General features: G+C 43.4%; 1 protein-coding gene across 1 annotated transcript in view; it reads left to right on the forward strand.

Moving 5' to 3' along the window:
• The window catches only part of LOC139381510 (carbohydrate sulfotransferase 3-like), an 18597-nt gene extending 17066 nt beyond the window's left edge, over positions 1–1531 (forward strand). Inside the window, exon 5 of the mRNA XM_071125116.1 lies at positions 389–1531. The gene's annotated coding sequence lies outside the window, so the exon portion shown is untranslated. The remainder of the gene's footprint in view (positions 1–388) is intronic.
• The last annotated feature ends 13614 nt before the right edge of the window (positions 1532–15145 follow it).

Here is a 15145-nt window from a genome sequence, read left to right on the forward strand (position 1 = left end):
GGTAGAAAACACCTTGTTACATGAGTACTACATGGTAGAAAACCCTTGTTATCTGAGTACTACGTGGTAGAAATCCCTTGTAACATGAGTACTACATGGTAGAAAACACTTGTTATATGAGTACTACATGGTAGAAATCCCTTGTTACATGAGTACTACATGGTAGAAAACACTTGTTATATGAGTACTACATGGTAGAAACCCCTTGTTACATGAGTACTACATGGTAGAAAACACTTGTTATATGAGTACTACATGGTAGAAATCCCTTGTTACATGAGTACTACATGGTAGAAAACACTTGTTATATGAGTACTACATGGTAGAAAACACTTGTTATATGAGTACTACATGGTAGAAAACACCTTTTCACCCCAAGTAATTCAAGCTTTTTAAATCTGGTTTTAGGGTGGCCAAGCTTGAGTCCTTGAACAGTTTCCCTGTTGAAGTGTATTTGTTGTTCTGTCAAGCCACGGGTTAATAACAGTAGCTGATTTTGAACTGAGCTGTAGAGAAGGGAGTTAAATTAATGGCTTTGCTCGGTGTGTGTGGAAAGCAGGACAGTGGCAGGACATTCCAATGTTTTGGTCTTGTATGTTCTATAGCATTTACCTATAAAGAAGGGATGTTCTTTTTCATGTTAATTTAATATATTATTTTATTTGTGTTGAGATTGAGAGATTATGGCCATGGCTTTTGCACATGCTACATAGATGGATAGTTTTCTCCTCGCTAACTGTTGGGACCCCTTACTTCCAGACCTGGGTTCAAATAGCAGTAGAAATCTTTCATACGGTTTTAGCATTTGCTTTAGCCTGCCAGGAGTGCCACATGGGTGGGGTTTGCTGTTTTGAGATTATTCTATTGGTTAATAACACCAGCTAAAGTATTTGAAATGATTTTCAATACTATTTGAACCCAGGTCTGCTTCATGAACATATCAGCTAGGTGAGTGAGTATCTGTACATGCATGTTGCTGTTTTGGTTTTAATTGGCTGTTAGTGTTTCACGTCGTGGAAGTCGACGGTGAGCGTAGCGACTCATTCTGTAAAAACAGATGTCTTCGGTGGTCCTGTATGTACAGACAATGTGTGTCCCAAAAGGCACCCTGTTCCCCATAATGCACCATAGGGAATAGACACATACATTCCTCCTGCAGCTGGTTTGCAGAATTGTGTGAGGTTTATCAGCAGCTTTCTGTCCTTTGACACAAGTCTCCTGGCTGGTGACGATGGACGAGAAGAGGACCAGGGGACTAAAAGACTGGGTGTACGTTCCAAATGGCACCCTATTCCGTATATGGTGCACTATATTTGACCACTGCCCCATTGGGATCTGGTCATAGGTAGTGCACTATGTAGGGAATAGGTTGCCCTTTGGGAGGCGTTATGGTTTTTGTCTATATGTATGCCTATGCCCTTTCTCATTCTGGTGTTAAGTTAAGTTTGCTTTTCATTTCAGTGGAATTCACTATTGTTGTATGTGGTTGTTTGGCCTTTTACTGTACAAGTAAATTGAATACTGACAAGTCTACTTTTGTTGTTTCCTTGTTTTGCTGTCAGATGTATTTTAAACTGTTAGGTGACATTTCTTAAAATATATGTTCTATGTGTAGGGTAGCATTGCTTATTCATATGGAGAAATCTCAAACCGATTTGAAGCAAACTAGCCACGAACATTGGAGACATTCATTAAGCCCAGAGCAGGGCTCTTCAACCCGGTTTTTGGTAAGAGCTGGGCTCTCTAACCCTGTTCCTCGCTAGAGCAGGACTCTCCAACCCTGTTCCTCGCCAGAGCAGGACTCTCCAACCCTGTTTCTGGCCAGAGCAGGACTCTCCAACCCTGTTCATCGCCAGAGCAGGACTCTCCAACCCTGTTCCTCACCAGAGCAGGACTCTCCAACCCTGTTTCTGGCCAGAGCAGGATTCTCCAACCCTATTCCTCGCTAGAGCAGGACTCCAACCCTGTTCCTCACCAGAGCAGGACTCTCCAACCCTGTTTCTGGCCAGAGCAGGACTCTCCAACCCTGTTCCCGGAGAGCTACCGTCCTGTAGGTTTTCACTCCAACCCTGTTCCTGGAGAGCTACCGTCCTGTAGGTTTTCTCTCCAACCCTGTTCCTGGAGAGCTACCGTCCTGTAGGTTTTCACTCCAACCCTGTTCCTGGAGAGCTACCGTCCTGTAGGTTTTCACTCCAACCCTGTTCCTGGAGAGCTACCGTCCTGTAGGTTTTCACTCCAACCCTGTTCCTGGAGAGCTACCGTCCTGTAGGTTTTCACTCCAACCCTGTTCCTCGAGAGCTACCGCCCTGTAGGTTTTCACTCCAACCCTGATGTAGCCCACCTGATTCTAATAATTAGCTGGTTAATAAGCAGAATCAGGTGAGTTGGAGCAAACATCTACAGATCGGTAGCTCTCCAGGAACAGGGTTGGAGCAAACACCTTCAGATCGGTAGCTCTCCAGGAACAGGGTTGGAGCAAACACCTACAGATCGGTAGCTCTCCAGGAACAGGGTTGGAGCAAACACATACAGATCAGTAGCTCTCCAGGAACAGGGTTGTTATTTGTATTTATTATGGATCCCCATTAGCTGCTACCAAGGCAGCAGCTACTCTTCCTGGGGTCTGGCAAAATTAAGGCAGTTTATACAATTTTAAAAACATTACAATGCATTCACAGATTTCACAACACACTGTGTGCTCTCAGGCACCTACTCCACCACTACCACATATCTACAACACACTGTGTGCCCTCAGGCCCCTACTCCACCACTACCACATACTGTATCTACAATACAAAATCCATGTGTATGTGTGTGTATAGTGCATATGTTATTGTGTGTGTCTGTGCCTTTGTTTGTGTTGCTTCACAGTCCCCGCTGTTCCATTAAGTGTATTTTTATCTGTTTTATAAATCTGGTTCGAGGAGATATATGGTTATATCTCCTCCTCCCTACTGCATCAGTTACTTCTTATTTACTGTATGTATTTATTTAACCTTTATTTAACTAGAAAAGTCAGTTAAGAACAAATTCTTATTTACAATGACGGCCTACAAAAAGGCAAAAGGCCTCCTGTGGGGACGGGGGGTTGGGATTAAAATGATATAAATAAATATGGGACAGAACACACATCATGACAAGAGAGACAACACTACATAAAGAGAGACCTAAGACAACAACATAGCAAGGCAGCAACACATGACAACACAGCATGGCAGCAACACATGACAACACAGCATAGTAGGCCACAGACAGCACAAAGGGCAAGAAGGTAGAGACAACAATACATCACACAAAGCAGCCACAACTGTCAGTAAGAGGGTCCATGATGGAGTCTTTGAATGAAGAGATAAAACTGTCCAGTTTGAGTGTTTTGTTGCAGCTCGTTCCAGTCGCTAGCTGCAGTGAACTGAGAAGACGAGCGACCCAGGGATGTGTGTGCTTCAGGGACCTTTAACAGAATGTGACTGGCAGAACGGGTGTTGTATGTGGAGGATGAGGGCTGCAGTAGATATCTCAGATAGGTGGGAATGAGGCCTAAGAGGGTTTTATAAATAAGCATCAACCAGTGAGTCTTGCGACGGGTAAAAAGAGATGACCAGTTTACAGAGGAATATAGAGTGCAGTGATGTGTCTCCTAAAGGAGCATTGGTGGAAAATCTGATGGTCGAATGGTAAAGAACATCTAGCCCCTCGAGAGCACCCTTACCTGCCGATCTATAAATTATGTCTCCGTAATCTATCATTTGTAGGATGGTTTATTTGAGGAGGAGGGTTTATTCTCCAGGTCTGTAACCATTTTCCAGAACTTCTTGGGGTTAGACCCACAGAGAGAGAACTGCTCCTTAAAGTCACTAACTTAGGCCTTACGGATAGCCTGAGTGCACTTATTTCTCATTTGCCTGAACGAGAGCCAGTCAGCCTGAGTATGAGTGTGCCGACCCTTTCACCAAATGCAATTCTTGAGGTGGAGTAACTCTGCTAGATCACGGTGGAACCACATGATGTGGAATAGAGTTCCATGTAGTCATGGCTCTATGTAGTACTGTGCACCTCCCATGGTCTGTTCTGGACTTGGGGACTTTGAAGAGACATCGTGTGGCATGTCTTGTGGGGTATGTATGGTGTCCGAGCTGTGTGCCAGTAGTTCAAACAGACAGCTCGGTGACTTCAACATGTCAATACCTCTCATAAATACAAGTAGTGATGAAGTCAATCTCTCTTCCACTTTCAGCCAGGAGAGATTGACAAGAATATTATTAATGTTAGCTCTCTGTGTACATCCAAGGGCCAGCCGTGCTGCCCTGTTCTGAGCCAATTACAATTTTCCTGAGTCCCTTTTTGTGGTACCTGACCACACAGTGGTCCAGGTATGACAAAACCAGGGTCTGTAGGACCTGCCTTGTTGATAGTGTTGTTAAGAAGGTAGAAACTAGGGCCTGTAGGACCTGCCTTGTTGATAGTGTTGTTAAGAAGGTAGAAACTAGGGCCTGTAGGACCTGCCTTGTTGATAGTGTTGTTAAGAAGGTAGAAACTAGGGCCTGTAGGACCTGCCTTGTTGATAGTGTTGTTAAGAAGGTAGAGACTAGGGCCTGTAGGACCTGCCTTGTTGATAGTGTTGTTAAGAAGGTAGAAACTAGGGCCTGTAGGACCTGCCTTGTTGATAGTGTTGTTAAGAAGATAGAAACTAGGGCCTGTAGGACCTGCCTTGTTGATAGTGTTGTTAAGAAGGTAGAAACTAGGGTCTGTAGGACCTGCCTTGTTGATAGTGTTGTTAAGAAGGTAGAAACTAGGGCCTGTAGGACCTGCCTTGTTGATAGTGTTGTTACCAATGCAGAGCAGCGCTTTATTACAGACAGACTTCTCCCCATCTTAGCTACTGTTGAATCAATATGTTTTGACAGGTTACTCTAAGCTGTTTAGTCACCTCAACTTGCTCAATTTCTACCCTATTTATTACAAGATTCAGTTGAGGTGATGATTTTTGTCCCAAATGTAAATGCTTTAATTTTGGAAATATTTAGGACTAACTTATTCCTTGCCACGCACTCTGAAACGATGTAGTAGTGTTTCACCTCCCGGTCGGAGAGCCCTGAATCAGAGCAATATGTTTAGAATGTGAATATACATTCTAGATATATGGTTCTGATTCAGACAAACAATTCATTTTCTATTATGACTTAACAGTAGAATCAAACAGTCGCCTACTTTTTGAATCGCCTGTCATTTCACGGAAGCTCTATAAAAGAATCCCCAACCAAGAGGTCTGTGAGAACCGGGACACGAGACTTGACAAGTTTGGGGTTTGTGCCACACTTCTGTTTAATAATAGTGACTTATTCATTTTCTTCAGTCAGAGAATGAATTTGATTGAGTGTATCTCATTTTTTTACTTCCCCTTGACCTCTGTCCACAGCATGTGCTTATACATAGCCCAAACCTCCAACCAACCCTCCAACCTTGCCTTCGAGGAAGCTGGAAGCACGATGGTTGTGGGAGCCAGCTGCTCAGCTAGCAGCATGTTTACTATGGTGCTGGCCTGGCTATTTAAGTCTCCCCAACCTAGCAATTTCCTCCAGCTTTACATATAATATGGTCTGAGTGATTTTTGTCTCCACCTGACAACGCCTGCATACATAAACCAATGGGAGCCTATCGTCTGCGACACAGATGCAGGGGCACACACACAATTAGAGGCACACACACTCTCACAGACACGCGCACACACTCAGGCAAGGACACACACACATACACACACACACACATGGAGTTATAAACAGCGTGTTCTTGTATACACCATAACATGTGTAGGCTACCACAGCAACACCCCTAAATCAAGGCAACCACACATTCACAAAATCACTGGTCCTTTTGTAGGTCTATCTCAAGTAGACTGGTTGATTATGCATCTCTCCCTTAGCTAACACACACACGCACGCACGCACACACAAACACACACACACACACACACACACACACACACACACACACACACACACACACACACACACACACAAACCCTTTCCGTGGAATCAGAGATCTGAGTCCTCTTGGGAGAAACGTAATGAGGTGAAGCAGGGCATTCATAAACTCCTATATTGCAGCCGTGGCTTTATGTGGGGAGGCAGGGAGGGTGGAGTCCTCCTCTGGAAGGTCGGGTGGGGCAAATATAGCACAGAAACAACCACTTTACACTGAATTAAAGCTCTCTCACTCCTTAGAACGAGTTCCAGTGAAATAAGGGAAACTCAATCCAAACTCCCCCTCCTGCCTCGCTGTTATATGGTTATATCTCCTCCTCCTCCCTGTTATATGGTTATATCTCCTTCTCCTCCCTGTTATATGGTTATATCACCTCCCTGTTATATGGTCATATCTCCTCCCTGTTATATGGTTATATCTCCTCACTGTTATATGGTCATATCTCCTCCCAATTATATGGTTATATCTCCTCCCTGTTATATGGTTATATCTCCTCCCTGTTATGTGGTTATATCTCCTCCTCCTCCCTGTTATATGGTTATATCTCCTCCCTGTTATGTGGTTATATCTCCTCCTCCTCCCTGTTATGTGGTTATCAATCAAATTTATTTTATATAGCCCTTCGTACATCAGCTGATATCTCAAAGTGCTGTACAGAAACCCAGCCTAAAACCCCACACAGCAAGCAATGCAGGTGAAGAAGCACGGTGGCTAGGAAAAACTCCCTAGAAAGGCCAAAACCTAGGAAGAAACCTAGAGAGGAACCAGGCTATGTGGGGTGGCCAGTCCTCTTCTGGCTGTGCCGGGTGGAGATTATAACAAAACATGGTCAAGATGTTCAAATGTTCATAAATGACCAGCATGGTCGAATAATAATAAGGCAGAATAGTTGAAACTGGAGCAGCAGCACAGTCAGGTGGACTGGGGACAGCAAGGAGTCATCATGTCAGGTATTCCTGGGGCATGGTCCTAGGGCTCAGGTCCTCCGAGAGAGAGAAAGAAAGAGAGAATTAGAGAGAGCATATGTGGGATGGCCAGTCCTCTTCTGGCTGTGCCGGGTGGAGATTATAACAGAACATGGCCAAGATGTTCAAATGTTCATAAATGATCAGCATGGTCGAATAATAATAAGGCAGAACAGTTGAAACTGGAGCAGCAGCACAGCCAGGTGGACTGGGGACAGCAAGGAGTCATCATGTCAGGTAGTCCTGGGGCATGGTCCTAGGGCTCAGGTCCTCCGAGAGAGAGAAAGAGAGAAGGAGAGAATTAGAGAACGCACACTTAGATTCACACAGGACACCGAATAGGACAGGAGAAGTACTCCAGATATAACAAACTGACCCTAGCCCCCCGACACATAAACTACTGCAGCATAAATACTGGAGGCTGAGACAGGAGGGGTCAGGAGACACTGTGGCCCACTCCGAGGACACCCCCGGACAGGGCCAAACAGGAAGGATATAACCCCACCCACTTTGCCAAAGCACAGCCCCCACACCACTAGAGGGATATCTTCAACCACCAACTTACCATCCTGAGACAAGGCTGAGTATGGCCCACAAAGACCTCCGCCACGGCACAACTTAAGGGGGGGGGGGGGGGCGCCAACCCAGACAGGATGACCACATCAGTGACTCAACCCACTCAGGTGACGCACCTCCTCCAGGGACGGCATGAGAGAGCCCCAGTAAAGCCAGTGACTCAGCCCCTGTAATAGGGTTAGAGGCAGAGAATCCCAGTGGAAAGAGGGGAACCGGCCAGGCAGAGACAGCAAGGGTGGTTCGTTGCTCCAGAGCCTTTCCGTTCACCCTCCCACTCCTGGGCCAGACTACACTCAATCATATGACCCACTGAAGAGATGAGTCTTCAGTAGAGACTTAAAGGTTGAGACCGAGTTTGCGTCTCTGACATGGGTAGGCAGACCGTTCCATAAAAATGGAGCTCTATAGGAGAAAGCCCTGCCTCCAGCTGTTTGCTTAAAAATTCTAGGGACAATTAGGAGGCCTGCGTCTTGTGACCGTAGCGTACGTGTAGGTATGTACGGCAGGACCAAATCAGAGAGATAGATAGGAGCAAGCCCATGTAATGCTTTGTAGGTTAGCAGTAAAACCTTGAAATCAGCCCTTGCTTTGACAGGAAGCCAGTGTAGAGAGGCTAGCACTGGAGTAATATGATCAAATTTTTTGGTTCTAGTCAGGATTCTAGCAGCCGTATTTAGCACTAACTGAAGTTTATTTAGTGCTTTATATCTCCTCCCTGTTATATGGTTGGATCTCCACCCTGTTATATGGTTATATCTCCTCCCTGTTATATGGTTATATCTCCTCCCTGTTATATGGTTATATCTCCTCCCTGTTATATGGTCATATCTCCTCCCTGTTATGTGGTTATATCTCCTCCCTGTTATATGGTTGTATCTCCTCCCTGTTATATGGTTATATCTCCTCCCTGTTATATGGTTATATCTCCTCCCTGTTATATGGTTATATCTCCTCCCTGTTATATGGTCATATCTCCTCCCTGTTATATGGTTATATCTCCTCCCTGTTATATGGTTATATCTCCTCCCTGTTATATGGTTATATCTCCTCCCTGTTATATGGTCATATCTCCTCCCTGTTATATGGTTATATCTCCTCCCTGTTATATGGTTATATCTCCTCCCTGTTATGTGGTTATGTCTCCTCCTCCTCCCTGTTATATGGTTATATCTCCTCCCTGTTATGTGGTTATATCTCCTCCTCCTCCCTGTTATGTGGTTATATCTCCTCCCTGTTATATGGTTATATCTCCTCCCTGTTATATGGTTATATCTCCTCCCTGTTATATGGTTATATCTCCTCCCTGTTATATGGTTATATCTCCTCCCTGTTATATGGTCATATCTCCTCCCTGTTATATGGTTATATCTCCTCCTCCTCCCTGTTATATGGTCATATCTCCTCCCTGTTATATGGTCATATCTCCTCCCTGTTATATGGTTATATATCCTCCCTGTTATATGGTTATATCTCCTCCTCCTCCCTGTTATATGGTTATATCTCCTCCCTGTTATATGGTTATATCTCCTCCTCCTCCCTGTTATATGGTTATATCTCCTCATCCTCCCTGTTATATGGTTATATCTCCTCCCTGTTATATGGTTATATCTCCTCCCTGTTATATGGTTATATCTCATCCCTGTTATATGGTTATATCTCCTCCCTGTTATATGGTTATATCTCCTCCCTGTTATATGGTTATATCTCCTTCCTGTTATATGGTTATATCTCCTCCTCCTCCCTGTTATATGGTTATATCTCCTCCCTGTTATATGGTTATATCTCCTCCCTGTTATATGGTTATATCTCCTCCTCCTCCCTGTTATATGGTTATATCTCCTCATCCTCCCTGTTATATGGTTATATCTCCTCCCTGTTATATGGTTATATCTCCTCCCTGTTATATGGTTATATCTCCTCCCTGTTATATGGTTATATCTCCTCCTCCTCCCTGTTATATGGTTATATATCCTCCCTGTTATATGGTTATATCTCCTCCCTGTTATATGGTTATGTCTCCTTCTCCTCCCTGTTATATGGTTATATCTCCTCCTCCTCCCTGTTATATGGTTATATCTCCTCCTCCCTGTTATATGGTTATATCTCCTCCTCCTCCCTGTTATATGGTTATATCTCCTCATCCTCCCTGTTATATGGTTATATCTCCTCCCTGTTATATGGTTATATCTCCTCCCTGTTATATGGTTATATCTCCTCCTCCCTGTTATATGGTTATATCTCCTCCCTGTTATATGGTTATATCTCCTCATCCTCCCTGTTATATGGTTATATCTCCTCCCTGTTATATGGTTATATCTCCTCCCTGTTATATGGTTATATCTCCTCCCTGTTATATGGTTATATCTCCTCCCTGTTATATGGTTATATCTCCTCCCTGTTATGTGATTATATCTCCTCCTCCTCCCTGTTATATGGTTATATCTCCTCCCTGTTATATGGTTATATCTCCTCCTCCCTGTTATGTGATTATATCTCCTCCCTGTTATATGGTTATATCTCCTCCCTGTTATATGGTTATATCTCTTCCCTGGTATATGGTTATATCTTCTCCCTGTTATAGGGTTATATCTCCTCCCTGTTATATGGTTGTATCTCCTCCCTGTTATATGGTTATATCTCCTCCCTGTTATATGGTTATAACTCCTCCCTGTTATATGGTTATATCTCCTCCTCCCTGTTATGTGATTATATCTCATCCTCCTCCCTGTTATATGGTTATATATCCTCCCTGTTATATGGTTATATCTCCTCCTCCTCCCTGTTATATGGTTATATCGCCTCCCTGTTATATGGTTATATCTCCTCCCTGTTATATGGTTATATCTCCTCCCTGTTATGTGATTATATCTCCTCCTCCTCCCTGTTATATGGTTATATCTCCTCCCTGTTATATGGTCATATCTCCTCCCTGTTATATGGTCATATCTCCTCCTCCTCCCTGTTATATGGTTATATCTCCTCCCTGTTATATGGTCATATCTCCTCCCTGTTATATGGTCATATCTCCTCCTCCTCCCTGTTATATGGTCATATCTCCTCCTCCTCCCTGTTATATGGTTATATCTCCTCCCTGTTATATGGTTATATCTCCTCCCTGTTATATGGTTATATCTCCTCCTCTTCCTCCCTGTTATATGGTTATATCTCCTCATCCTCCCTGTTATATGGTTATATCTCCTCATCTTACCTGTTATATGGTTATATCTCCTCCCTGTTATTTGGTTATATCTCCTCCCTGTTATATGGTTGTATCTCCTCCCTGTTATATGGTTATATCTCCTCCTCCTCCTCCCTGTTATATGGTGATATCTCCTCATCCTCCCTGTTATATGGTTATATCTCCTTCTCCTCCCTGTTATATGGTTATATCTCCTCCCTGTTATATGGTGTTACGTTCCCCAGTTTATGTGTTGTAGTTTGTGTATTTGCATGTGTTTTATTTCAGGAAATGGCTTCCTGAAATCCCTCAAGCAGCTGATTGGTCGACTCCAGGGCTAATTGGAGAGCTGACCCCGCCCCCTCGTCAAGACACAGCTGTCTCCAATTACACATTCATTCTGAAGCTATATAAAAGCCAGTGTTCTGTTCAGGAGAGAGAGATTTTGGAGGTAGGGATTGCTGAGAGAGATTTTGCTAGAGAGATTTTGCTGAGGTCATTGCTGAGGTCATTGCTGAGCGATTGTTTGTGATAGAGAGTTTTTGCTAGAGGTTGATTTTGCTGGGAGTTCATTGCTGAGAGTGGGTATGTTCTGTGAGTTTGTTGCTCAGAGCTCGTAGCTCATGATGAGGGGCGAACTTCATCAACATTAGATATGATGGTTATTTGATGTCCTCTGTTTCTCAGTTTGTTTGTAAAATTGTTTAATATTCTGTTTCATTTGTTCCCAGGGGGGAAGGGGAAGGCACCTTGGGAGTGCTTAGGCAAGAGGCCCGCAACACGGTATACATATACCCGTAGTATATTCACTGTCTAGGCACACTAGGTAAGACCTGGGCGGACCACTCCCTGTATTTTGGTTAGGGCACCAGGTGGTGCTAAATTAGGTAAGTAGTGGGTAGGCAGGTAAGATAGGAGAGGGGGGGGGCTTTGAGATTTACTTTCTTTGCTTTGGTTCCGTCCAGCCCCTTTTCCCCATATTACCGTGTACAGGAATAAAGTCCTTGTAAAACGGTACCACATTCTGCCTGTTGTCATCCTTACTCGCACCTACAGTCCATACCTTTTTCACTTCACAGAGAGTTTAGTTGTAGCAGGGTGTTGCGTTCCCTCTTCATAGAGGCGTGCGTAACATATGGTTATATCTCCTCCTCCTCCCTGTTATATGGTTGTATCTCCTCCCTGTTATATGGTTATATCTCCTCCCTGTTATATGGTTATATCTCCTCCTCCTCCCTGTTATATGGGTATCTCCTCCCTGTTATATGGTTATATCTCCTCCCTGTTATATGGTTATATCTCCTCCTCCTCCTCCCTGTTATATGGTTGTATCTCCTCCCTGTTATATGGTTATATCTCCTCCTCCTCCTCCCTGTTATATGGTTGTATCTCCTCCCTGTTATATGGTTATATCTCCTCCCTGTTATATGGTTATATCTCCTCCCTGTTATATGGTTATATCTCCTCCCTGTTATATGGTTATATCTCCTCCCTGTTATATGGTTATATCTCCTCCTCCTCCTCCCTGTTATATGGTTGTATCTCCTCCCTGTTATATGGTTATATCTCCTCCCTGTTATATGGTTATATCTCCTCCCTGTTATATGGTTATATCTCCTCCCTGTTATATGGTCATATCTCCTCCCTGTTATATGGTCATATCTCCTCCTCCTCCCTGTTATATGGTTATATCTCCTCCCTGTTATATGGTCATATCTCCTCCCTGTTATATGGTCATATCTCCTCCTCCTCCCTGTTATATGGTCATATCTCCTCCTCCTCCCTGTTATATGGTTGTATCTCCTCCCTGTTATATGGTTATATCTCCTCCCTGTTATATGGTTATATCTCCTCCTCCTCCCTGTTATATGGGTATCTCCTCCCTGTTATATGGTTATATCTCCTCCCTGTTATATGGTTATATCTCCTCCTCCTCCTCCCTGTTATATGGTTGTATCTCCTCCCTGTTATATGGTTATATCTCCTCCTCCTCCTCCCTGTTATATGGTTGTATCTCCTCCCTGTTATATGGTTATATCTCCTCCCTGTTATATGGTTATATCTCCTCCCTGTTATATGGTTATATCTCCTCCCTGTTATATGGTTATATCTCCTCCCTGTTATATGGTTATATCTCCTCCTCCTCCTCCCTGTTATATGGTTGTATCTCCTCCCTGTTATATGGTTATATCTCCTCCCTGTTATATGGTTATATCTCCTCCCTGTTATATGGTTATATCTCCTCCCTGTTATATGGTTATATCTCCTCCCTGTTATATGGTCATATCTCCTCCCTGTTATATGGTTATATCTCCTCCTCCTCCCTGTTATATGGTTATATCTCCTCCCTGTTATATGGTTATATCTCCTCCCTGTTATATGGTTATATCTCCTCCCTGTTATATGGTCATATCTCCTCCCTGTTATTTGGTTATATCTCCTCCTCCTCCCTGTTATATGGTTGTATCTCCTCCCTGTTATATGGTTATATCTCCTCCTCCTCCTCCCTGTTATATGGTTGTATCTCCTCCTCCTCCTCCCTGTTATTTGGTTATATCTCCTCCTCCTCCTCCCTGTTATATGGTTATATCTCCTCCTCCTCCTCCCTGTTATTTGGTTATATCTCCTCCTCCTCCCTGTTATATGGTTGTATCTCCTCCTCCTCCCTGTTATATGGTTATATCTCCTCCCTGTTATTTGGTTATATCTCCTCCCTGTTATATGGTTGTATCTCCTCCCTGTTATATGGTTATATCTCCTCCTCCTCCCTGTTATATGGTTATATCTCCTCCTCCTCCCTGTTATATTATTATATCTCCTCCCTGTTATATGGTTATATCTCCTCCTCCTCCCTGTTATATGGTTGTAACTCCTCCCTGTTATATGGTTATATCTCCTCCTCCTCCTCCCTGTTATATGGTTGTATCTCCTCGCTGTTATATGGTTATATCTCCTCGCTGTTATATGGTTATATCTCCTCCCTGTTATATGGTTATATCTCCTCCCTGTTATATGGTTATATCTCCTCCCTGTTATATGGTTATATATCCTCCCTGTTATATGGTTATATCTCCTCCCTGTTATATGGTTATACCTCCTCCCTGTTATATGGTTATATCTCCTCCTTTTCCCTGTTATATAGTTATATCTCCTCCTCCCTGTTATATGGTTATATCTCCTCCTCCTCCCTGTTATATGGTTATATCTCCTCCCTGTTATATGGTTATATCTCCTCATCCTCCCTGTTATATGGTTGTATCTCCTCCTCCTCCCTGTTATATGGTTATATCTCCTCCCTGTTATTTGGTTATATCTCCTCCCTGTTATATGGTTGTATCTCCTCCCTGTTATATGGTTATATCTCCTCCTCCTCCTCCCTGTTATATGGTTATATCTCCTCCTCCTCCCTGTTATATGGTTATATCTCCTCCCTGTTATATGGTTATATCTCCTCCTCCTCCCTGTTATATGGTTGTATCTCCTCCCTGTTATATGGTTATATCTCCTCCTCCTCCCCCCTGTTATATGGTTGTATCTCCTCCCTGTTATATGGTTATATCTCCTCCCTGTTATATGGTTATATCTCCTCCCTGTTATATGGTTATATATCCACCCTGTTATATGGTTATATCTCCTCCCATTTATATGGTTATATATCCTCCCTGTTATATGGTTATATCTCCTCCCTGTTATATGGTTATATCTCCTCCCTGTTATATGGTCATATCTCCTCCCTGTTATATGGTTATATCTCCTCCTCCTCCCTGTTATATGGTTATATCTCCTCCCTGTTATATGGTTATATCTCCTCCTCCTCCCTGTTATATGGTTATATCTCCTCCTCCTCCCTGTTATATGGTTATATCTCATCCTCCCTGTTATATGGTTATATCTCCTCCCTGTTATATGGTTATATCTCCTCCCTGTTATATGGTTATATCTCCTCCCTGTTATATGGTTATATCTCCTCATCCTCCCTGTTATATGGTTATATCTCCTCCCTGTTATTTGGTTATATCTCCTCCCTGTTATATGGTTGTATCTCCTCCCTGTTATATGGTTATATCTCCTCCTCCTCCTCCCTGTTATATGGTTATATCTCCTCCTCCTCCTCCCTGTTACATGGTTATATCTCCTCATCCTCCCTCTTATATGGTTGTATCTCCTCCCTGTTATATGGTTATATCTCCTCATCCTCCCTGTTATATGGTTGTATGTCCTCCCTGTTATATGGTTATATCTCCTCCTCCTCCCTGTTATTTGGTTATATCGCCTCCCTGTTATATGGTCATATCTCCTCAAAGTAACTAGAGGATGAAAAGGAGGAGTAGCAGGGAGAGGTGGAGGAGTAGGAGGGGGAGGAGGAGGATCAGTGGGCGGATTAGATCAAAGTCATGGCATCCTCTGGCATCTGTGTCACAGCGATACAAAATGGAGGGGAAAT

This window comes from Oncorhynchus clarkii, chromosome 23, assembly GCF_045791955.1.
Source record: "Oncorhynchus clarkii lewisi isolate Uvic-CL-2024 chromosome 23, UVic_Ocla_1.0, whole genome shotgun sequence".
Classification (NCBI taxonomy): Eukaryota; Metazoa; Chordata; class Actinopteri; order Salmoniformes; family Salmonidae; genus Oncorhynchus; species Oncorhynchus clarkii.